Here is a 21442-nt window from a genome sequence, read left to right on the forward strand (position 1 = left end):
GCAAATGTACTTCCTAGCCAATGAAGAAACCCTGGCATCCAGTTTGAAGGCCAACTCCAGAAGAGCACTGAAACTGCAAGTCTGAATCTTACATAATCTTTGTAACATTCTCAAACAATGAAACATGAAGTAAGCTCCACTGAACTCAGTAGGACGTACTTCTGTGTAGATAAAGGCAGGATTGATTGTTAGTCAAAACAATAGTAAAGCAAATAATTAAAAGGACAATAAAAACCACTCTGTAACCATCAAATGCAAACTTCACCAGCCCAATAGAAGTCACCTCAGCATTAAAGCAGCTTACATGCCAAAGGCCTGCTTCAGTAAAGGTGTTTCTGTCTGCTGGTGGAAGAGCAAAGAGAAACCCACAACAGCCTTCCTTGTCAGGAAGTGTATTCAGTACTGCATTCATCCACTGGGGAAATAATAGAGTATGTTAAAAGATTGCATTGAGTCTTGTAGAATACATTCCTCTGTTTGTATGGCATGCTGTAGAAGTTGAACACAATCACATGTTTTTACTCATTGATTTAAAAAAATCTATCCTGTAGTCTCCTGAAAACTACTTCTTTCTATTTTAACATGTTAATGAAAAGAAAGGATAAATCTACCCATACACTGAATTTATGTCCTTCACCTATTAGGAAAGAAATACACTTGCCTCATCTATTCTAACAAGTTCTTGCAAACAATACATGTATCTTCAAGTCCCACAAATAGTCATACAAAGTCTGGAACAATGATTTGTATTATTATTCATGAGGCTGGTGTTTAAATGAATAGGTTTGCATTGTGGTATGAGCTTTTCGGAAATGAGCTTTCAAACAGTAACTGTTGGTACCAGCCTCTAGCCATGCAAACAATGAGGTACCAGTTGTGAATCAATGGGAAACTATGGTTAGTATGCAAAGAACCATAAGTTAGCAATAGTGTGCAACCTAAAACAATAGGCTGTCAATCAGGGAGCACAGGGAAAACAAGCTGCATGCTCAAACTTGGTGCATGCTTATTTGCAGCTAAAAATACTATGAATTATATATAAGCATATCCGTAGGTACACATATGTCAAAATATTTATGTATAGAAGACAAAGGGCAAAATTAGGCTATAAAACAATAATGAGGTTAAGCAATGAGGTTCTTAGGGGAGAGAGTATTTAAGAGGCTGAAGGAACAACCAGAGTTGAGAAAGACACTTGCCTGAAACCCTGGTGAACAGCTACTAGTCAATGTAAACAATGTTGAGCAAGATGGCCCAGAGGTCTGATTTAGTATAAAACAGCATCCTATAGTCCTAATGGAGAATGACAATCTTTAATATCTTTTATTGCAAAGCCTTTTTTGTTTTGCATTACTTTGAGCACCTTAGAGGAAGGATGCAATTCGACTACTAACACATCCATCATCATCATCTTCTTCTTCTTCATCTCATCTATTGTGATACAACCTCTGTTGGGCAATTGTAATATACAGAAAATTCTGTGGGGAAGCACCATATATTCATATTGCATTATGGCTTTAATCCTTGCCATTTGTTCTTTCATCTCATTAAATTCAGTAAAATTACTTTATAGAGAGAGTTTTCTGGGTATTACAATTGCCAAGCAGAGACCATGCATGGCAGGTGTTCCACATCGAATATATTATCCATAGAATAGCTTTCCAGTGGATAATACATCTCCAGCTGCTTATAACATTCCCATGTTTCTGCTGGACATTTCTAACAAATGCATAAAGCTCTACATGCATTTTCATAGTAACAGACTCTACCCATTACATAGGGCTGAAAACTTGGGATTGATAACTTGTAATCAAGAAGATGTTTTCATTTATGACTTCCATCATCCTTATCATTGGTCATGCTGACTAGGGCTAATGTGTGTTATAGGCAAAACCATCCATGAGGAAAGGGGAGCATACATTTCCCACCTCTGCATTTGACCCACCATGCAAACTGTGTCAAGCGGCTTCCATGTGATGATTGTAACTTGTGGACTAAACTGACTGCATAATGGCTATAACTACAGACAATATATTAAGAGTTTTTATACCATATTTGGCATTTTATCTGAAATAGGACCATGGGAAGTTAACATAGCTAGAACTCATAACTAGGAGCATCTTCTACAGCATTCTTTACCATAATATCTGATGCATTGGAGTATAGCTGTCTCCACCCCAAACAGCAAGACCAATGGCCAACCTGCCAGGGATGAAAAGCCTTACAATAATAAAATAATTCTCTATTCCTCCTTCCTCCCCAACATTAGCATTTATTTCCCACTTCTCAGTGTTTGGCTAAACTCATCTTTTTCTCTGCCATGTCTCTATTGCCTATATAGTGTTCAGTAATTAAAGTAATTAAAAGTAATTGTTTATAGAATGCTGTGGCAAGATAATAATCTCTTGCTATAAGATTAAATGTCAAGATGATATTTTCTACATGGGAGGCAAATATCTGGCAACAGTCTTCTAGGCCAATATTTTTTTTTCTTTTACACAGTGCTACATGATTAATGATGAAGATTACATCATTATATCTGCTAAAAAATAATGATTCAATATGCACTTACTGCAAAACTTCATACTACCTAGACCTTTGGACCCTGCAAAAGATTTCTGTTTTGCCAGGCTGGAAACTCAACTACATCATCCTGCGACTCCTACTTGTGAAACCAGAACATTCGTTTCCACCCAGGAAGTCTGAAATCATATATGCTGGCACTATCATCTGCTGAAGCATTTTATCAAGCACAGTTTCAATTTGCAAACTTCACCTTCCTCATGAGAGAGGAAACTCTTGCTTGCTTCAGCCATTAGCTCATACATCACACCAACATCTTATTAAAGTAATATTTCACATAGCTCTATTAAAACAAAATGTTTTCCAAGCACTCAAAATGGCCTTCAGATGGACCATTCATACTGCCTCTTTTACATGTTTAGTTTCAGTGCAGCCGTTCATGTTCAGGATTTCCACTCTGTTGTACTAATTAAAGGGAAACAACCTGTTCTGAATCCTAGTGAAAAAACAAGGAAGCTTTCTACACAGGGCATCATTTATTTTTCAACATAGTGTTTTATTTGTGTTTTCACAGTGAGACCAAAATCCAGAGTAAATTATATTTGAAAAGGCATGTACTACAAGCACGGAAAGCAAAAGTGAATCATGAGGCTGGAAGAGACCTTTGTAACTTTAGCCATGTTCCTAGTATAAAGCAGAATGCTGTATTCTTTGCTCGTAATGAGAAGACAAGGGAGGAGATAGCTACAGTAAGGTATATCTGCTCTTCTCTAATGTAAACTCATTAGATCTATACCTTCCTTATGGAACAGGGGAGTATAATTTTTTGCCCACTTTAATATGACAATCCATCAGGTATTTCAAGAGAGCAAGAATAACTTCTTTCCTTTTAGAATGGGTGTATGTGTGTGGGGTGGGGAGGTGGGTGGGTGGGGGACTACAGAAAGGCTAACAACCCACCTACTATCTTTTTGGGGTAGGGAAAGGGAAAGTAGGCGTGATCTTCTGGCAAACCCTAAAGAGCAAGACTGGAGGGCCAGATTTGGCCCAGCTTTACAGTTCAACATACCGCTGACCATTTTCATTAAACCTGTTTCAGTCTGCTGTCTATATTTAACCGATCAGCATAAACAAAAAATACAAGTCTAAGAATGCATGCCCAATAAAAACGAGGTGGAGAATTCTTGTTGTTGTCGCTGTTGTTGTTTTTATTATTATTTCTTTTAAGGCAAAGGTATCAGTATATGAAAAGGGAGATGGATTATTGTGACCAAGTATGGATGACACACTGTGGCTTATGACAAGATGAGTCTCCCACAGGTACAGCTTTGTGCATACAATCCTTCTCAGTGGTTGCTGTGTCCCAGCAAGCATAGATTATGTGTAAACAGTGCAGTCTGCTTGAGGGTTATGTGAAGTCTGTTTAACCCTCACATAGCCTGTGCTTGCTGAGTTTGCATGACATAGAAATCCTCAAGCAGTGGGTACATATTCAAAGTGACAACCTCACTGCAGCACCCCAGATGCATGGTGGACCAATAATCCATGGTGGACTGTCACATTGTGCAAACAGCCCCATTATGGCAACTGAATAATGAAGCTTCATTAAAGGAGCTTCATTAAAGAAGGGCAAAGACAGACAGATGGACGGACGGACAGGCAGACGAGTGGAAAGTATAGGAAGGGTTTGATAAACACCATATAGTCAATTCGGCTTTTTTTCCATGCTAAGGTACAATGGAAAAAAGAACTAACTCTTTTCACTGGGATTGCTTTCATGCTTGTGGTGCTGTTTGCAAGTGTTATTGGCATTAGCTGTGAATGTTGGCATTTTAGAAATGGGACTATTACACTTATTACAAGTGGGGTACAGTTACTTAACTCTTTGGAAATAGCAAGTGAGGCGTTTTATTCAACTGTTGTTAAAATGATTTTTGGTGGAACATTATGTCTAGAGAGAACAAGGCAAAATCCTATGCATGATTAGAGAATAGAAGTCCTACAGCTCCTAGCATCCTCCAGCCGGCATGGAGAACACTTGGGACTGTCAGACTGCTCTGTGCGTACACATGCATAGGATTTCACTCTTAGGCTAGAAGTGACTTCTAATGACTTGCTAGAGGTAACATTCAGCACTGGCTATGCATATGTAGATTTTGGGGGGGTAAAAATTATATTTCTTATGATAGTAAAATACTGTCACATCCACTAGGTGGCACATGGTGACCATGGTTAATATGCTACATCTCCACAAAACCTCCTATTCATGGCATAAATAAAGACTAGCATTATTAATTTATAACATTGCATCCACTCTGCCCCAATATTTGTTTAGCCAGCTGTTTCCTCTAATCCTGCTTAAACACCATTGATTAAAATCCCAAATACATTCATACTTTTTTTCTTTTTACCCCAAAGAACATTTTGTTACCTACAAATTACAAGCTGCCTTTTCAAGTACAAGACTGTACTTGAACTGCGAACTCTGGAGCCATAATGTCTAATAATTCCTTTGGACCTACAAGAGTAGTTTGTGAGCTGAAAAGTAGTGAATGAAACATCTTCCAAAAGTGAAAATTGTTTTTCTATATCTTGATAAGCTATACTTTGGATTTTCAAATGTAAAATAAACAAATCAATTTCAGTGTTTCAGATTATTGTAATTTGCACAGAAAAATGACAAAAATATTTTAGCCATGAACTTTCAATTCTTCTCATAACATCAAATGATGTTTAGGACTTTATCCTAAGGAAAGCAGCAAGAAGAATGTTTCATCAGACTCATGCGACTTACTGCTATGTAAACTTGTTCATGACTGGGTATAACAAAAATAGATTATGAACATGATTATCTTGCTTTTGTATTATGAATAATCAGTTACTGCACGCACACACATAGATACGGATAAATATAAAAAATAGAAAACTAGAGACTGGCTTGTGTCAATTTTTTTCTTGTTTAACTTTAAAGGTCTACTCCTAAGTAGTCTGTTCAATGTACTGGCTACCTAATGAAGGACACAATCTTATGCAAGCTAGACAGAAAGAAGACCTACAACTCCCAGCATGCCCCAGCCATCATAAGAGTATATTTTTAATCATGCAAGTCAGAGAAGAGTTAAATCATTATGTTCAGAGAACTACAAAATAGGAAGGTGTCTTTGAGAAACTTAGATCAACTAATAGGCCAGTCAGCTTAGAAACTGAATACTTTCTATACAGCCAAATCTTTCAGAGGACAACAGAAAGGAGCAAATGTGCAATATGTCTTGATTACGGAAGACTTACCCTAGACTGCATATTCTGGTAGAGCAAAAGCCACCTTTTGTGGTCTTTCCCATCATGTGTTTTAGTTATTAACGTCTGAAACACACACAGGGATTGAGAGACTGAGAGTCACCATGGCTAGAGCAAAAGCTTTTCATGCTTGGCAGTCACCAGAATCCAGAATCATGAAATGGCACAGGGAGCCCTAAATACCCTTACCAGATTTTCAATCTCTATTTGGAATTGGTACACAGGGAAAGCACCTAAATCACTTTTCCAAGTTGTCCAAATGTTGCAGATTATTAGAAGGGAGCACAGTTGTGCTAAGCAGAGACCATCAAACGCACCCCATGCAAGCACACAGAGAAGAATTGTTGCTTTCAGCATCACTATTGCAATGAAGTACTTCTAATCCAATCATGATCCAGGGTTCCAATGATGGCCAACCCCAGCCTAAATCCTAGCCCTGCTGGGTCCAGTCAACTGTATGGTCTTCTTCTGTTCCTTAAGATCCTTGTACCAGAAAATGATGAGTGTCCTCCCTTCCTTTCAGTGGACTTCTGCTTGCTTGGCCTATTTTCTCCAAACAATGTACACACACCCTGACCAAATCTCCTACATATTTTCTGTCATATCTACTTTTATTTCTCACAGCTCTTAGATGGTGGTGAGCTTGAAAAAGAAGTATTATCCAGCAGGGATGTGGCCTGGTATGAAATTACATGGCTAGCTTTAGAAGAGTGCTTGCACAACATCTTAGGGTGGGGACTGATAAGGCATCCTGTTTCAGCAATGGTCATTGTAAAGCTGCTAATCACATCTGACTGTTAAGCCAAGCCTAGAATGGCCATGTGTTAACTTTTGCAGAGGAGAGTTCTGCAGCCAAAGGGCTGCTGGAGGACTATCCTCTCTGCAAAGCTGCCATCATCTTGAAGGGCTGTCTAGTCCAGCTCTGGTTTAAACATGAAGAGCCAAAGGAATTGCTGCCCATCTACAGGTAGCACTTGAAGAGCAGACTGAACAGTCAGGCACAAAGGTGACCTTCTACACTGTGGTGAGGCATACTATATTTCTATTTAAACATAATAAATATTTCTAAATTAGCATCCATGGATCCATAAATCAGCATATGCAGATATTATGCAAATGACTATCCTCTTTTGCCCTCCCCCCTTTTGTTAATTTATCAGTGGTCACCCTAAGTGTGGAATCTTAAGACAGTTTACCAACCCAATGCCAGCACAGCCACTTTCCCTTCTTTTGGTTCAAGGTCCAGCCAACATGGTCAGGCCAGACACCAAAATGACTTACTTACATGGGCCCCTCCTGTCACAGATAACAACTCATACACCCCACTCACTTCCAAACTTTTACAACCATGCCTCAGTTTCCTCTTCTTCCACCCTTGGGCATTAAGGCTTATTAGTAAGACAGTCTCTTGGTACATATGTGCCACAGAACAGATGTTCCTTTATTGCACTAATAAAAGATTTAACATTTAATTCTTTGAAGAAGGCACATATCCAATACTGAGTTTAGCCTTATTGTTTTATTTTGCAAGGCATATCTGTTTCAGAGTATACAATTTAATATATCATGTCCATTCAGCTAAAGAGAGATGAGGTATTAGTTGTTGGCTAAATATCTGCCTCCAATAACAATTCAAAGCTTATCTACTTTACCATCTTAAACTTATTCCTTTATGACCCCTGATGGCAGTTTACTATTGAGAAAAAGAGAAAGAAATCAGAGAATGTAACTTTGAGCCCTACCATAAGCACCTTTGAAAGGCAAGGTGCTTTCCCTCCTCTAGTTCAAACACTGGATAAGTTCCACACTTTGCCACCCTCCTGCTATACCCTTGAATTGGTACAGTAGAACTAACTACTATTCTTGAAAGTCAATGTGGCTCAATGCACTTAGCGTGTTTCCAGACAATGACTCCTGGATCTACCAATCAAAAGGTACTATGCAGCTATACCACTTTTCCATCATTAACCAATTTTCTGTGGTAAGAAAAAAGATGAAGTTGCAAGAACACATGAGGACTGCAGATAAAACACATTACCATCTGGACACTTGCCTTACAATTCTGTGAATGAGGCAGAATGAGTCCGTGATAAAAGTCTTATCTGGAAGCATCATCAGTGGGTAAGATCCAGTGTGCACTTACTTGTGCACTGTATCATTTCAGATGAATGACAACTGAAGTGTATATTTTTATCTTTAACAACATAAATATTGTATAGCATACTGCAACTATGAATATGTTATACTAAACAGAACTAATATCATTAACTGCAATGAGGCTAGAACTGGTTTAAATCCAGGTGGCTTAAGTTTAACAGTTTATTGTATCAGCCTTTAACTTTCTGGACATACAAGAAACTTGGCGCTTAATTATCAGAAGGGCATAATAATACCAATAACTTCATGTTTCAGGAATGTGCATTGCAAGACATACTGCAGCATATCACAGAGATTTTTTATCGCAGAATTACTGAAACTCTCATTTTGCTACAACCACCTTCTTACTTTTACACTAATTGAAAGTGCTTGCAAATTGAACAAGTTAAGCTCACAGTTATTAGCTTCCATTAAGCTGTTGTCACAAATAGCAATGCATGTGTTTTAGGTAGTTCATTTTTTCAAGTTACTTTTAGAGTTAATATGCATGTCTATAAAACACATCCATGCCTTTTCCATTTTTAAAATTCTTACAAGTAATATGAGGGTTTTCCAAACAATATAGATACATAAAACCATATACAGTAATCTCATTTACACATTGCTTGCAATGTAGGAAATTATTAATTTTAAGCAACAAGCTTCCTGGGTCTAACCAAAGCCTAGTGAAAGTGTTTCATTTTAAAGTAGCAAAACAAGCAATGAACTCTTTTCAGAACTTTGAGATAATACTACTGTGGATTTGCCATTGAAACTATTCTGATCTTTTCAGAATATATCAGGAAAATTTGTTTTCCATTTATTTTTTTCTCAGCAACAGAAAGTATGCAGAACTTTATCCACCAAATGCTTGAGGTCATGATCTTTCTATGCATCAGGGGCAAGTACTGATGATACAGTTATCCTGAAAATACAAAGTGAGCTAGCAGTTGTGAGAAGTGCACACTTCTTCATTCCCTTTCATTCTCTTTCCACAAGTTCATGTAGGTGCTGATACATGTATCCCTTTCCACTCCCATTAAACATGGCCAACAGTAGGGAGTAAAAGCCATCTTGTTGAATGCCAAGCTAAGGATCCCAATTATTTGTAATTTTTCCACTGTTCTTGTTTCACTCAAAAAGATCATCATTCAGAATTATTTAATTTGAGCTAGTCCTTTAACAGAGTGCTCTGTTGTTTTGACAGTAGAGTTCAAGAGCTATAAAACAATGGCTCCCTATCACCGGCTCCACACACATACTTTCCCATCTCTCAGTACAGCTCTAGATGTGAAGCAAAGACTGATGAATGAGGGAAGAACAGTGCAGTGCTTCTAGATTTTAGTAACCCAGAGGGTCCAAGTGTGACATTCTGAATGTCCTTACAGGCATTTGGAAGATCACTGCTTCTTCCCTTCTGTTTCTCCTTCCTTTTACAATTCTACCATAAACTAGGTTGACTTTGGGTTCTCTACTTCAGGCTTCCCCAACCTGGTGCCCCCCAGATGTGTTGGGCTACCCATTTACTCCAAACAGCCTTCCCTATGAGCAGCGGTGCCAGTTTGGCTGATGGAGTTGGAGTCCAATGAACCTGGAGGGAAACTGGTAGAAGAAGGCTCCTCTGCTTGGCCCATTTGCTCCACCTGAGCTCCCAGAATGCAGGGCTGCCAAGAGCTGAACAACATCCCAACACAGAGCTGCACTGACAGGGTCAGCGGAAAAAAATACGGAGTTCTCCCAGAATGGGGGTGGGGTAAGGCAGGGACACTCATTCACGAAGAGCTCCATTAATTACCGAAGTCCTTCCTAACCTGGTGCTCTCCAGATGTTCCCTGGCGTCCGACACATCTGGAGGGCACCATGTTGGGGAAAGCTGAGTTCCCAGAAACTGAGAAAAGTCCCTTTCAAGTAGCCTTTCTCACAAGTTCGAGTCCCCCCAGAGAAACTGGGGGCTTCACATTAAGGTTGAGAGCGACTTGCGGGAACTCCCTTCCTCCTCCGCACCTCTCTCTTTCTTTCATTACCTCCTTCACAGCTCCAAAACGAAGATGCTTCCCCCACCAAAATATAAAAAGATCCTTCGACGCCGTGCAGCTAAGCGGGCCGTGGGGGGGGGGGGTCTGCCGCGTGGCCGCTCGCTTCGAGGTGGTGCAGCGCGCGCGGGCTCGCTCGTCTCCGGGCGCCCGCTTGGCGAAGGCACAAGCCCCGCACCGAGAGCGACTGGGAAGGGAGACGGAGACAGAGGCAGACAGAGAGCGAGGGAGAGAGAGGGAGAGAGCAGAAAGGGAAGGCGCCGCTTGCAGTCCACGTAAGAAGCGACCGTCAGGAGGCCGTTTCCAAGAACGGCGAAACCCCGGGCACGGAGCGGTGGAGGAGCCGCAGGGCAGGCGCTCCACGCGCCCCGCGCGCGCTTCCTGGCTCTGGCTCGCCCGGACGCACACGCGCCAGCGCGCGCAGACACGCGGTGGACTCCGCACAGTCGCCTCCTGCCCCTGCCGCGGGCGCCTTCTCGACTTACCTCAGCCGCGGGGTCTTGCTTGGGTGTCCTGCCCTCTTGGCTCGGCCCCTTAAGAACACCCCTCACGCCACCCGGCCGCCCACGTCCGGCTGTGCCCCCCGCCGCCACCAAGTGGAGCAAGTTGTCAGAGTTTCCTTGGGAAGGGCTCACGGCAGGGCGAGAGTGACCGGCACCTCCACGAGCAGGATCGTCCCAGCTGCGGCTGCCCTGTCCTGCCCTGCCCTGCCCTGCCCTCCTCCTCCTCCTCCTCCTCCGCCAACTGGCGCCCACCCCCTTCTCTTCTTGGGACGGTGTACGTTGAAATAAATCAAGCGAAGAGAAGGGCGGGGGACGCTGGTCTAAAGGGATCCTGCTCACTTTTTCCACTCGCTCGCACTAGATTTTATGGAGCTGGGCTCTATCAAGGGTGCACGGGCGGTTTTGCACCAGGTTGTACACCTCTTCATCAGGCCGAGAAGGGGGCTGCGCTGCAGCCGCGGCCTTGATTCTTGGCCAAGATCGGGGGAGCCCGAAATCACGCAGCGTATTTGCCCGCAAATGTGCGTAGTTCACAGTGAGAAGGGCAGAGTGGCAGAAGGTAAAACCGCGATGCCATCTAATCCCTTACGTGCCAATTTCCCATGGCCATAATCACGTGTTTGGAGAAAGTGCGCAAGACAAACGCTTTTATTTCGAGGCAAAGAAGCCCAGACAAGAGGCGATCAAACGGGCCTCTCTCTCCTCCCTACCGCAGAAGCGGGAAAACGCAGAGGAAGGAGGGCAGGGACAACCCACCCAGCCAGGAAATCCACTGGAATCCCCCCTCCCCAACTCACGCAGGGGCTCACACGCCTTCTCGTCTGAGTTCTACTGCATCTTGCAGGGCAGGGACAGAGGGAATCAGATAAATGTGGAATAAAGCCAATGCTGGGCCACCCCTCCCTTGCTCATCCTCAGAGGGCGGTGTAGCAAGCAGGATGAGCCCCTAGTACTGCCAAGTCTCTCCACCTCTGGCTGCTTGTTAGCCCTCGTGGTTGGTGCAGTGCAGAAGGTTCATCATTTAAGAAACAGCCACTGCACCCTCTCATTCACCTGTGCTCTGTCTGTCCCTGAGTTGCATCATGGGAAGGATAAGGCCAAACTAGCCCAATCTCCCCACAATACATTGAGAAATACACAGAGAATTGGCACAAGTTGACTGCCCTTTGGAGGACAGACCATCTTTTTCTTGTTCTTCTTGCATGGAAAATCTCAATTCTTCCTCTGCATTGTTCCCTTCTAGTGACTTCTTCCTCTCATTCCTTCTTTCTGGGTGCTTCTAGATGGAAGTTCCCAATGAGAATGCATTGTGCAACTGTTAGATTTCTTTCTTTTTAAAGAAAGATGAAGACGTGGTGGAAAACCATGGGAGGTTTCCAAATGGTAGATGTCATCCTCTGAGCATCATCTTCTATAAAATTCAGTAAAAAAAGCTGGTCCATGACACCATAAAAGCCTTTTCTGGACAGTACCCTCTCACTGAGTGGCACAAATGGAGATGGGTAGATGAAGAAACATTCGGGCAAGCAAAGGCAGTAACTGCTTCTACCCACTTTATCTTGCCTACTCTCAGAATACCGCACCATGTGGTGCTGTCCAAAAAGACTATATGTACAGTCCGGTTGGCACAACATACAGCCCCTCTCCAAACAGTATAGCATTCAGCTTAGCCTGGGACCCCACCTCATCCCTACATGCTACATGATTTCCTCAGTCCTTCTTTCTCTCAGGTGGAAGGACTGACCCTTGTCTCTGACTGTTTACCTGCTCTACCTGCCTGTGCATCCTATCTGTGCAGCAGGATGGTTCAGGCTTTGGGGGGCATCAGCCTGTTCCATTGCCTTCTGATTCTGCTTACTCGCATTCTTCCACAGGACAGCAAGTGCAGAAACCAAAAGTGCTTACTTGTGGGAGGAACAGTACCACCTCTGCCTGCGCACTCACTTCTCTTACTGGCTGACAGGGAGGATTGGGGGATCAGAGGAAGAGCACAGGTGAGTGGGAGATGGGGTAGCTTCTCTACCAATGGCTTTTCCATCATAGTGCAAGAGAGAGAAGGGGGCACAAACCCTCAAAGGAAACCCTCAGGAGAGAACGTTAGCTGGGGTGGAGCGGGGAGTCCTTTCCAGTATGTGAACAGAAGAAATCCCTTTCCTTTGGCCTTTTCCATCTACTGGATGGACAGAGGAAAGGAAGAGAGATTGATTGCCTTTTCTCACTCAATAGGTTGGGTTCCATTCAAATTTAAAATGGCAATATAAGGTATCTTTTTCCCAAATATGTGTTTAATCATATCATGTGAAGTTAGGTATATATGTTTATGGAAAAAGACCAGAATCTGCATCACCTGATTATTATCTCTCAAACTTGACAGGTTTGGGAAACCTTTCTATTTATTTCATTATTTATTTATTTATTTATTTATTTGCTACATTTCTATACCATCTAATAGTTGAAGCTGTGTAAGGGGTCCAAAACAATCACACTCCTTGACTCTATATGCTTAGCAAATATGAGATACCAGATCTCTGCTGCCCTACTCTATCCCCAAGCCATAATTTTTCTGTAGGAGAAATATGGCACCATGGTGAAATATATTATTTATAATATGTCATGCGCTGCCAGGATATAAATTTTGGGAGCAGAAATATCTTCCTACCAGATTCAACCATAGCATTTTGGCGAAAAAGCATCTAGTTTGCTGAGCAAAAAGAGTTCTTAGTAAGCTACAGGTATGTTTAACAGGGTGCTTGAAATGTCCTTGTAGAGCTAGATAGGCAGTATGTCTTCTGCCTCACATCCCAAAGTCAAACATTCTGGGAACCTTCAGAAATGTTAGTTGCAATGCTGTTCCACGGAGAGTAAGAGCCTGGCACCCCCGGTGCTTACAGAAACAGCTTTTATGTTGCCATCCTATTTTACACGGGGTTCAGATGACATGACCTCCTCCATATAACCCTCTTGTGTTTTCATGTTCATATCTTCAGCCTCTTTTTTATCATAGCAGAAATTACATTAAGGGTGGTGGTGATGGCTTTGTGGAAGACAGAACATTTGCACAATACCTAAATGCCTTCTGATTGGTATTACTAGGTAGTGCATAGGGATGTAAGCAATTTAACAATTAATTCACTGTGGAATAACAGACCATAGTTTGGGAAAGCACACCACTTTCACCAACATTCCTGTCCATCTGTTTCCCTGTTTTCAGCAGAATCTCGCAATGCTTAATTACCTGCCCTTCATAGTGGAGCGATGTGCAGTACTGATTGGCTAGACCTTGTGTCAGTCACAAAACCATGTTGCCCTCTCTTCACAGGAGTCTTTATTATTTTTTAAAAAAACCCTTTAAAATGTATCAGCATTTGAGTAAGTAAACATGCAAGATGCTTTTATATATGGTGTAAGTAGGGTATGAGGAATGAAGAGGCAGTATTAGATCAAGGGGCCATATTTGTTTCACAGTGAGAGCAAAGGAACCCATAGCTGAATAGTCTCACAGCAGAAAACCTCATCTGCTGCTATTAGAAGGTATGTCTATATGCAAATTAAGTCCTCACTGGTTTCAGTTGGGTGAGCCAAATACATTTTAAGTGCATACCTAAAAATGTAAAGATCAAGTGCAACAAATATGTGTTTGCAAAATGTTTCCTAGATAATATATCCTCCTTCAGAAAGTTCCACTTGGTTGAGGTTTCTCACCAAGGGTACACTTGGTGGCAAACTTAGTTTTTCTGCTTATAATGTGTGAAATAAACCATGGTGCTAATTGTCTGGAATTTGATCACATCAAACTCAATAGGATTTGCTCCCAAATTTTTATTTGTGGTCAGGTTCACCCACATGCTTTGCTTAAAGTCTAGTTTGCCTATCTGCATAAGGCAGAACTGTTTGGATTCAGTCAATATTCAGATATTAAAACATACGTCTCTAAAATGTCTTGAACATGACAATTGTCCAGAGATTTTTTCATGCATGGCAGTAGGAACACCTTTGAGTGAATTTCTTGTTGACATGCAAATGTGAATGCTTGCTTATTCATTTATTTATTATTTTTATAACCCACCATTTTTCCCTTTGATGGTTTACATAATCCTCTTCCTTTTCGTGATCTTATCCTTACAACATCTTGTGTGGTAAGTTAGGCTGAGAGTTAGTGGCTGGCCCAACCAAAGTTACCCAATAAGGTTCATGGCTAAGTAGGAACTAGAACTCAGATCTCCTGAATCCCAGCCCAAAGCAGAGTTTACTCCAAAGTTCATATTCACGTTCCTCCAAAAGCAGGGTTTACTCTCAAAATAAGCAATGTGGAAAAGGAACACAATCAGTTCAGCATTGTGAATGCATGGCCAGAAGAAACCTTATTGCCTCACATGGCCCTAAGATCATATGATCTTAATGATATGTGAAGTGAAAAGTACATAAGAAAATCATTTTGGAAGCTTCTCTGTTGCAAATTGTTTCTTAACACAATAGCAAGGTGGGACAAAGCTAGCCTAAATATACAGATTGGTATAATCTCTTTAATCAAAATATGGTTTAATCCACACAAGCTAATCTAATTAAATACCGTTTTGCTTTTTAAGAAGATTTGACCAGTTATCCTAATTTTCTGTTTCTGGATTAATCATTGCCATTTCCTTTCCATTAGAGAAATGTAAAAATTATTGTTTGAGCCTTTTTTGCACTGTAATTGTAATCATAACTCCTACAAGTTCCTTATCACCACTGATAGCTTAACATTTCATCTATATAAAATAAGTGGAAGGCATTTCTTAATCTTTGCTATAGAGTTTATAGTCATTACAGTACTTGGATCAATGTTTGGGGAACTAGATAGGTGAGTTGTGGTAGCAGACAGGAAGAACAACCCAGGGGCACAGAGGAAAGGCTTGAGAGTACCGCCTCCAGGAAGTGGTTCAGTGCAATGGCGAGGCAAAAAGGCCACATAGAATGGAGAGTTGTAAGCATGCCTGCTAAATAAAGAAGCTCATCTTACACAACTCCTGCCTAATGGTGAAGTGGTTGAAAACACCACTCGAAACAGCACAGTGTTGCAGTTCAAAAGCAAGAGTACTTTGCTTTGAAATAATGTTTAGATATTTCTAGCAGGGATGGTGAATATGGTGCTCTTCATTTGTTTGCTATCAGACTACATTTTCCATCTTCTCTGACCATTAGTCATGCTGGCTAAGACTGATAGGAGTAGGAGCCCATTAACATCTGGATAGCCACAGGCTCCTCACATTTGATTCAAAGAATAAGAGGGCATGATTTTATTAATTTAAGTATTTATTATTACATGTACCCTCCATCTTTCTTCTTCTTACAAGGAATCCACAATGACTTACATGGTTTTCCCCCTCCCCCTCCTCCATTTTATCAACAACTATGTGAGGTTGGTTAAACTAAGAGTCTATTAGCCCAAAGGCATCCAATGACCTTACAGCCCAGCAGAGGCTAGAACCAGGATCTCCCAAGTCCCAGTCCAATATTCTAACCACTATACTACAGTGGTTTGTTAACAAAATGGTTAGATTAGTTCACCAGTAAGCAAATAGCCTGCAAAGAAAGTGGAGGACTATGCAAGTGCCTTAATACATAACAGAGTGTCCAGTAGGTAACCATGATAACCACATTCTATTCCTTATCAAATATGGTACCTTTCAGATGTGTTGGGATTGCAATTCCTAATTCCCAGGCAACATGTTTATGAATTCCAAGAACTGCAGTGCCAACTCATCTGGAATGTACCAAGTGGGAAAGGCTGTGATATCCCACACAAATATTGCAGTAAGAGTGAATGTACTGTAGGAATGTTAAATTTTCCCAGGAGCAAAATACTATTCTTTGCGTGTTGAGAAAATGCAATATTTTCATACAAGAAGTGCAGTCTTTGGGCAAACAATCCATTTCTGCTGTACAATTGCCGAACCTGAAGGGAAGAAAATATAAATATTTCAGATCCCCCAGCATGCTTCCTACCCACCATTTAAAATATGCTTGTGTGCAATGGCTAGGAATTGGTTTGCCCAGGGCCATTCTGTTAATTCATAGCTGAGCAAGTAATTGTTCCAAAATCCCACAAATCCACATCAAACTTCATAGTAGGTTCTGTTCAGAGTTTGAAAGGGGATGCCAAGAGTCAGATGAATTTGGAAGCATGTTCTACTGAGCTGGCAGGTTCAATGACACTCATGGGGTGGGATATGACCAGACTAGCAGCAATTCAGTATCTGTTCATGCTGAATGAGAGTCTGTGCCAGCCGTCCTCTCTGTCCCAATCTGCCAACATTCAGGTAAGGAAAGTGGAGTGAGTCATATGCTCCCTGGCATGTGGCAAGGAAGTTCCAGTTTTAAAAATACCTCCTGTGACTGTGTTCACATAAATGTGAAGCCAACACACACAATTGGCTGCTTAGCTTTCAAAGTAAATCAGAACGAGAATACAAGACCCAAGGGGTCCCCATCTGTACACTTTGGCTGTCACTGATAACCAGCCCAAATGCATATTTGTCCAGAATCCCACCCCTCCCAGAGCTAAAGTGTTGTTTTTGATAATCATGCAAAGCTTAGGAGGGAGCTGGAATGCCTCTGAGGCTACTACCCAGGTGAAGCAACACGCCTCCAGTTCAGAGCTGAAGGTGGACAGAGAGCTCATCCCAATCATGCTGATTCTGAGAGCACTTCTGAAGTCAGTGCAATTCTACAGGCTTGAGTTTCAAACAGGGAGAGTGAGGGACCTGTCCCTGTGGTGCTAGCACGGGAGATGTTCAAGAGGAAGCAGGACCCCCCAGTGCTTCTTGAATGCTAGATGCAATCCCGGAGAAAAGCTTAGGAGAACCTGTGGTGCTCCAGTTGTTGTTGAACTATGTGCCCAGTCATCCAGAGCCATTGGCCATGGTGGCTGGTGCTGATCACTTTTGAGTCCAACAACATCTGGAGGGCCACAGCTGTTTTGTTGGAGCCCTTGTATGTAACACGAAAAAGAGTGGAATCTCTTCCCCATATTGTATTGACTCCAGAGGCATGCATAATGGTCTGAGATGCACTGATGTTTACTGGGTACCACTGATGTTCAACACGAGGTTTCAAGGTGTAAGAAAGCACCCATCTTCTTCCAGGATCCAGAGAAGGAGCGTTTGCCCTCTGTTGATAAAATTATGTCCCTGCCAAAAATGAAGTGACAGGTCTTTTCAACTGAAATGGCTTTTAAGTAGATAAAACAGTATATCAATATTATTAATAATTAATGAATAAACAGAATTGTGGACACTGACATATAACAAAATGGGTAAAGAAATATAGTTTTCAGTGAACTAACTTTTGCCCTGTTTTCCACCTCTTGTTCTCTGTCAACTACATGGTAGCAGCAAAAACAACTGTTTACATGGTACAAAGCAATTACTTGTTGTAAAGACAGTGATACAATAATGACAAAGGAAGTTGGGATAATATAAATGAGGGCAAAAGAAGTTGCAATTTCCTCTTGTGCACTTGTGCTCTTCTGCTACAGCACAGTGCCATCTAGAAGTTATGTAACAGAAAAGCAGGAAAGGAAAGTGCAAAAGTGGCAAATTGAATGGTTGTCACTGGTTGGCCACCCCTGGAAAGAAAAGGAAAGGTACTCCAAACATACACTTTTTTGTATTTTTTTAAAAAATATTTCCTAGTCAGAGCTGTGCAATTGTGCAAGTGAAATAGGTCTGACATAGGAAGCCTGGAGTACTAAACCATTGACTGAGAGAGGCTGCAAATAGATATTTTCCCCATTTTGCTTTCCTGTGACAGTTTTCAAGGAAAAGCAAAACTGCAAGACTCTGTGCTTACGAATGAGGTGCCATTCTGAGTGGGCCTTCAATCCGGATAGTGCCTCCAACTTTTCCACCCATTCCCAAGAATTGAGGTGTTTCAGAAGGTGGATAAGTCCACCCCACCCTACCTTTGCTGACAGTTGTTTGACAGCTGTCAAAAGTAGGCTTTTAAAACAGGGATTTAGGAAAAAACAGGTTAGACAAGGAAGTGTACAGCTTTGTTCAAAAAGAAAAATGCTGACGAGAGGAGAAAAGTTGCAACAAGCCCACAGTGCCTTCTAGGATATGGTCTGGAGTACACCAAACTACCTAGGATGAGCCTGGCCAGAACTCCATTTTATTCCTGTAATTGGTATGATTTAAGTGAGTTTAAAAAGCATGCTCTAAGTATTTATTATTGTTGTTATTCAGGGTTGGCAAAGAAGATATAAGGAATGGAGAAGGAATATAAGGAATATATAAGGAACGGAGAAGCAGTTGGAGTCAGAATGAAGAAGCAGCACAGCATAAACAGTATTTTTACTGGCAAAGTGGGGTGTGGGGAAGAGGAAAAATGCTAAAAATCATCTCAGCCATCTAACCCAGCTCCCAACCCCAGACCCTTAAGTCCATGGTCTAAATTACCCAGGTACACTGCTGTACCTCATACATGATAGATGCAGTCCTAAATCTGTATTATGTTCTGCACAACATGTAGATAAATGCCAATGTCAGGACACAGCCTATCAATTTTCTCTGTGCGCGGTGGGGGTGGGGGGAGGAATTATTGGTGAGGAGGGTAACTGAAGGGGTGGCCTCCTCTTTGGGTGTCCAAAAGAGCGGGTGCAGTGGCCACAAGGGGAGATTTTAGAAAATAGGGTGCCTGCCCCCTCTCAAAGTAGCTGCAGAGCGAAAGAGGGCGGGACACCGGCCTTGCCTGCCGAACAAACAGGAGGCATTTATTTATAAACCCAAGGAGAATATATAGAGCCATTGATGCCCGCCCTGAGCAAGCAGCTTTCGTTGGAGCGGAAAAGGCTTCCTATTTCGACAACAGAGCTGCCTTTGAGGGCTCCTGCAGCCAAAAGGAAAGCCAAAGAAACACGCCCTGGGGGAACGGGGAGAACCGTGCGGCAGCTCCAGGGGAGCGGCGCTCGACGGAGCCCAACTGCGAGATCGGGCGGGGAGCGAGAGAGCGAGGTGGAAAGGCTGTAGGGAAACGCCACGGATGCGGGATCGGGGCGGAGGAGGAAGGAAGCAGTTGCGGGTCGGGGGGAATCTGTGCCTGCAGAAACGGCAAGCAAACAGCCTCGGCGTGAGGAGGCTTTCCTCGCCCCCAGTTGTGGGGTCCAAGAGCCCGAGCGCCAGAAGGAGCAAGAGAGAAGCCCCGATCACGTCGAGGTTGCGCCGGTCCTGTCGGCGCGGCTGAGACAAGCAAGAACCCCAGGTGGCGCCATTGGCTAAACAAACAGCCGCAGACCCGCAGCCCTGCTAGGCCAGGCAGCGCAATTTAGCGAGACTCCTGCCGAACAGCTCGTCTCCGCGTCCGCCATTACCACCCCGGGCGCCTGCAGACGGTGGGTTCCCAACGCTGCTAATCTCAAGGAATTCTCTCTGAGACGGATGGAAAACACGGGAAGGTTGCAAGCGGAAGACAACTTCTGGAATACCCCCCCCCCCACTTGCACTTTTTGTAAAATCCAGTGTTTGAGGGAGGGTGTAAGGGCAGTAAGACCGTCATCTGGAACCACCCATAGCTGTTGGTGGCACAAAAATACTGGACTGTCCCTTGATTTCATTATCAGACCCATCATAAAGAGAGAATATAAATAAATCGGACATGTTGCAAATCACTAAAAAGTGCCCAGCCTGGGCAGCAAATGAAGCAGCAAAATCTGAACTAGGGGTTTTGTTTATTTCACGTTCTTTTTGCTTTTGATAGCATGTAAGGTGAAACTGTAGAATATGTTAAATATGTGCTACATGACTGATCCTGTTTCTTACCTACAACCAAGTATGCATGGCCATTGTACAGTTTGGGACCGACCTATGTAGGAAGGGGAGGTTTCAACCTTCTCTCGGGCTCTGATTTTCTGAAATCCCTGTTCCTTCCCATCCTGTGCCAAAGAGAAAATAAACATGGGTGGATCAGGGCCTTGCACTTATTTCTGTTTTAAAAAGAGTCAGCATCATACTAGGTACTTAAAGTATTGTGTAGTTTGACCTTTAGTGACTATCAGGTAATTACAGAGTATGTAATCTAGGTACACACAAACAGGGCTTTTTTTTTTAAACCAGTTCCATTTGGCTCTGAAAAAAATAGAACAAAAGAAAGAAGATGATGGGGCTTTCAGAGGACTCCAAGTTCTGGAATCAAAAGACATTCCACCACGGTTTTGCCTTTTCCTCCTTAAGAGATTTTCTGTGATAAGATAACCAGAAGGAAGATTCACTGGCAAAACATGGCAGAATTACCAATGGAAAACCAGAACCTCTGGATCTCATCCCCACTAAAATTTCATGAATGAAGCATAGTGATTGCATAATCAAGCCCTCTTCTGGAAGCACCCTGGTTGTTAGGTGCTTTCAAACATTTCTGCTTGTTATCATGTTGCAACATACACATGGATTTATTCCTTGACCTTAAAAAGTTTTCTTTCTGTAAGCCAGAATTGTAGGACCAGGGAGATAATGTGAGAATGGACAAGGATGTAAACGTTGGTCTCCAGGGCCAAGCCCAACATTAAGTGTCCCTAAACAAATCTTCAGAGAATTCATTGTCTCATATTTACACTGATAACAAATTACTTTGTATTCATTATATGTTGTGATCTTAAGGTATGAAACTACCATTCAACTATTTGGGGATGCTGAAGTTTATATTTGGGCATGTACAACTGTTATTATTATACTAACATAATGTAATCATATATTGTTATGTTATATCCACTACTAGTATTATTACAACTATATTGCTTTTTGATTTTTATAAGCTGTCTTGGATACAATTTCTACTGAAATGTGTCATACAAATAAGTAGATGATTATTTAGGCGTAAAAATCAGCTCAGTTTCCATGAGTGTTCCTTCAAGGTTTCCCACCTTTGGTGAAATGGGGGGAAAAAAAACGGGGAGGAGAATTTCACGCAGGAAATCAT

The sequence above is a fragment of the Varanus komodoensis genome, unplaced genomic scaffold (genome assembly GCF_004798865.1).
Source record: "Varanus komodoensis strain SLA01 unplaced genomic scaffold, ASM479886v1 scaffold5, whole genome shotgun sequence".
NCBI classification, from domain to species: domain Eukaryota; kingdom Metazoa; phylum Chordata; class Lepidosauria; order Squamata; family Varanidae; genus Varanus; species Varanus komodoensis.